The sequence below is a fragment of the Antechinus flavipes genome, chromosome 3 (assembly GCF_016432865.1).
Source record: "Antechinus flavipes isolate AdamAnt ecotype Samford, QLD, Australia chromosome 3, AdamAnt_v2, whole genome shotgun sequence".
Classification (NCBI taxonomy): Eukaryota; Metazoa; Chordata; class Mammalia; order Dasyuromorphia; family Dasyuridae; genus Antechinus; species Antechinus flavipes.
The window spans coordinates 514,971,751-514,977,004 of record NC_067400.1 but is presented as its reverse complement, the minus strand read 5'-3'; positions in this window follow the sequence as shown (position 1 = coordinate 514,977,004).

Here is a 5,254-nt window from a genome sequence, read left to right as displayed (position 1 = left end):
AAGGGACCAGCACTGATTTGATCTAATAAATCTGGTCTTTTTTCTCCCAGTCTATCAATCCAATGATCTATTATATATATACACACACATACATATATGTATATATATATACACATACATGTATATACATACACATACATTTATGTGTATGTGTGTGCGTGTGTGTATATATATATGTATATCCTTATATCCTATCTATTCATAAGGCAGGTTTTCCCCTCACTTCATGTCCTGCCCTTCCAGAACAACAATGGATATATGGATTGGTAGAGGAACTGGTCAGCTGATCTGAACTTATGTCTTTTATTGGTGGTAATATTTTTATCAGTTTGGGATTTGGAGTTGTTGCTGTTGTTTTGGTAATGGAAAGCAGAAAGATTATAGATATTTGTGAGGAAAATCCTTCCAGTCCTTCCCCCTGACATTTCCTATAAACTACCAATCCTTTCTCTTTCCCCAAGTTGGAACATAAACTTTATTTTTCTCTTTTTTTTAAATTAAGAATATTATACTTTTTTGTAGTTACATGTAAAGTTTTCAACATTCAATTTTTTAGATTTGAGTTGTAAATTTTTCTCCCTTTTCCTCTTCTCCCCTCCCTTGTCCCAGAGATGACATGCAATCTGATATAAACTATATCAGATAAACTATGTAGGTACAATCATGTGAAACATTTCCACATTAGTCATGTTGTGAAAGAATCAAAAAAGGAAAAATCAATGAAAAGAAGGGAAAAAATAGCATTCTTCGGTCTGCATTCGGTCTCCACCGTCTTCTGGATGCGGCCGGCATCTTCCATCCCCAGTCTTTTGGACTTGTCTTGGATCACTGCCTTACTGAGAAGGAGCACCATGTTGCCTGTTACTGAGTACATGGTCTGGCGCTTCAATAGCAAGGGCTGGGTAGAGGGAACACTGCAGCCAGGGCCTGATTCCAGCCCCGTGCCTGCCTCTTTTAGCTTCTCTGGGCCTCTATTTGGGCTTCATTTGTAAAATAAGGGGATTAGCCTTCTCTAAAGCCCTTTCCTGCTATGGTGGAAAAACATGATGAAAACAGTGAGTTTTCCCCCTCAAGACATCCCTGCCGTATTTAATGCAGATTCTAGTCAGTAAACCAGTGAACAAACATTTATTAAGTACCTACTAGTTCCAGACGCAGAACTGAAGGCTGGGACACATAGAACAAAACTCACTTTAAGGAGCTCGCAGTTTGTCTCTAAAGCAGAAGTGGACAGATTTGGGGGAAGGATGAGAGTATTCTCCTCTCTGTCTCTGTGTCTGTCTGTCTCTCTTTCTCTGTCTCTGTGCCTCTCTCCTCTTATAAAATTTCCTTATCTATAAAGTGAGTTAGATCAAAAGACTTCTAGGATCACTTCCAGCTCAAAGTCTGTGATCCCCTTTCTCTTTCCCACTCCCCCCCCCACCCTTCTGGTGCTCACCTGAAACTCCTTGCTTGCTCCATCACTTAAGGCAACATCCCTGGACACTTCCCTAAATAGGGCTGTTCCTTCTCCCCCAAGCCTGGGCTGGAAGAGCTGGGCAAACCCCCCTCTCTCCAGAGCCGCTTCCCAGCGTGACCTCTGCCTTTCCGCCTGGCTAACACCTTAGTGCTGATATGCCCCTGCCTTTGAATTTCCTTCTTCCCACTAAATTCCATATTTGTCTCACACTATTTTTCTCCATCTCACTCCAGCCCCTTCAGACTCTGTCACTTCCCAAGAGCTCTGTCCCCACAAGTGGCAGCCATAGCTCAGACACTTTTCTCCTCCCCCGCTCCCCAACCTACTGAATTTGCCCCAGGCATTCGAATTTCTAGTTTCAGCTCCCCCTGTTCTGCATGGGATAGATTAGATGGCCTTTGAGGTCCCATACATGCATATGTTCTCTTTGGCTTAGAGCAACTTTTTTTTTTTCCCTTAAAAGGTCCTCTTAAATCTTACTGCCCAAGTTCACAAACCTAATTTGGTCCCACTCCTGGAAAGCACTCCCTTACCGAGATCTGACCCTCCTGATCCAGGGTACTAGGGAACTTTTGCTGAACAGTTTGCACACAAAAAACTGGGCCAGGATATATCCGGGGGATAGCAAACACTAGGCAGCTTAGGAAGGAATGGATGGTTATTTTAAAATTCTGCTTTTTGGTGCTTATCCATAACTTACTATCATCTGTGTTGGATTTTTCTGAAAATTGGTTGCTAATTTGAAGATGAATGTAAGTTGCTCCACTGAAACAGGAAAAATAATTCATCCCAACTTTAGCAGCCTGGAACTTTTCAGGTTCATTTTACATTTAAGGGGAGGAAGGGAATGCCAAATAGCTTTTGGGAAATGGAGATGTCTGCCTTCAGCTGGTAGGAGGCTTTGGGAAGAGGAGGGGAGGTGAAAGTAGGACACAGCAGAAGGAGTTACTCTAAAAGCTTTGCCAATTAATGAAACCCACCTTGGATCCGAAGCTGAGAGACCCAGATCCCAACACCACATTTGTCAGTAGTCAATGGGACTTTGAAGAAATCATTTCTTCTTCTCTGGGTCTCAGTTTCTTCATCTATCACTCCATGAGCATTCCACACATTACTCATTTCCATGTGACCTTGGCTAAGTCCTTTTACCTAAGCTTTGTTCTCATCTCTAAAATTAGATCACTGAACCAGAGCAGAAGCTTCTAGACCTCTTTGGCAAGCTGGTGAAGCTTGTGGATAATTCCTTTCCATCTTAAAATTTATTATTTTGTTTTTCCCCAATTATATGTAAAAATTCATTTTTAATATTCATTTAAAATTTTTTGAGTTCCAAATTCTCTCTCCCTTCCTCCCCTCCCCCTTGTTGAGAAGACAAGCAATTTGATATAGGTTATACATGTGCATTTATGCAAAACATAGTTCCATGTTAGTCATATTGTGAAAGACCAAAAAAAAAAAAAAAACCCTCAACCAAGAAAAACAAAGAAAAATTATCCTTCAATCTATATTCAGACTCCATCAGTTTCTCCTCTGGAGATGGAGAGCATTTTTCATCACAAGTGATGGATCCCTTTCTAAGAAAAATGTTTTTAAATGCATAAAACAAAACACACAAAATTACCAAAAACCCCAATTATACTGAAGTACAATGATCAAAATAGAAATGTTTTCAGATAGGTTAAGAATTCCTGAACTAGAGGATGCTTAAGCCTCCTTATCGCTCTAACACCGTTAACAACTGAGGTGTTAAAAACACATCTATTTCAAATTTTCAAAAAAGGTGTAGAAAGCTGATCTCAGTCAGCCGGGTACCAGCCCAACTTCTGACTCATAGTAGCTGTGTAACTCTGGGGAAAGTCACCTGACTTCTCAGTGCCCTGAGCAACTTCTTGAATGCTCAAATCCTATGGGCAGAGGAAGTTCCCCACCAAGAGTATCTTACACAAATGAAATCACAGGTTTATTTTATTTTTTTTTTTTTATTTTTAGCTCTACATTCTCTTCCTTTCCCATCTACTGAGGCAGCCAGAAAAAAAAAAAGATACCCTTTTTATATATACAAAAGATATTTCTGAATTAGCCCAAACCATCAACAACAAAAACCAAGAGATGGGGAGGAGGTAGCTCTCTGGCTTCTGGGGGAGAAGTGGAGTTTGCTCACTATTAAAAGGGTTCCTCTCAGTGCTATCTGTCCAGCGACAGCAGGGGTGTCCTTCAGAGCATCCTTGGATCACAGATTTGGAGCTGGAAGGATCTTAGATGTAGAGGTTGACTAATTTTATCCCCTTCTTTCACAGGTGAGGAAAATGGGGCAAAGGCAAGATGACTGCCCATCATCACAGGCAGTTAAAGCAGCAGAATTACAATCCAGGTCTGTAGACTCCAGTTCCAGGACACTTGGCTTACTGGACCTTCCAGGGTAAACAAAATATTCAATCTTCTGTCCATCCTCTTCAGTGACCTTAGAACCTAGCATCATTCTGAGGCACCCAGACGTAGCTCCAGGGATGAAAGTCATCACTAGAGTTTTTTGTTTTTTGGTTTTTTTTGTTTTTTTTTAAGAATAAGCAAACCCAAAATACCTGGACAGTCTACCTTATAACTAAGGCTTCAAGCCTAAGCACTTTTGATTGATCTTGTGACAAAATTGTATCCCTTAGGACTGTAGCTGACCCTACTTGGTAAGAAATCCATGCTTGCTACGTGCTCAGGAGGTATTCCCTTAGGGTCCCATCTTACAAGGGGCAGAGGGGGAAAAAATATAGGATTGGATTGTCCATCATCCTGAAATTCCGTAGTATTCATTGTCTGTACCATTCACATGGCGTTTATAAGAATCAGCAGATCCTAAGAATTGGACAAAAATTTTAAAGCCATCAAATCCAATTGCCCAATTAATTCATCCCTGGTCTATTATTTGAGCCTATTACTGAACACTTGTAGGGATGGAGAAATGACAGCCATGGGGGTCCACAGACCAACATGCTTCACAGAGCAACACTGGACAGTGATTACAAAAAGGTTTTCCTTACTTTGAACTGAAGTTGCCCTCCTTGTAAGTTGTGCCTACTTTGCCCAATGCTGTTCTGCAGCTACAAAGACTTGTCCTCTCTCCTCTATGCAGTTTTCCAATAGTTTGACTGCTGTGTTCTCCACTTAAAGCTTTCCTTGTGGGTTAAGGGGGAAGGGAATAAGCATTGTTAGTTATATCCCCTCTACCTATGAGCCGGGCACTGGACTAAGCCCACCCAAATGTCTCACACCAACCCTAAGAAGGAGGGACTCTTACCACCCCCACTTTGCAGTTCAGGACCCCGAGTGTCCCAGAGCCAAAACACAAGGCAGGTTTCTAGCCTAGGTTTTCCTGACTCCAAGTCCAGGCTCTGTGTGGTTCCTTTAGTCACCCTGCACCACGATCTGGAGCCCTGCTCGGCCCCTTTCTCGCTCACCCCTGCCCATGACCGGTTAAAGCCATCTCTTCAGATGTGTTTCCCATAGTTAAACACCAGTTCTAAACTCGGTGCCCTCCGCTAATGTAAGGCCCCATCAGCTCTTCTGACCGCCACAGCATCCTGCCACTTTACATCTTGTCTGCAATCCATGAGACTCCCAGGTCCTTTGCCCACAAACCGACGCCAGGGCTCGTCTCTCCCCTACTCGGGCTTTCGCCCCCCAGGACTGAGACCACTCCTTGGAAGGGGTTCCTGTGGCTTTCTGACATTTGGTCCTCGTGAAAGTGTCCTGCCTCATCCTCTCCCTCCCTCCCCCATGCTTTCGCCCAAGTGCAGACTCGAC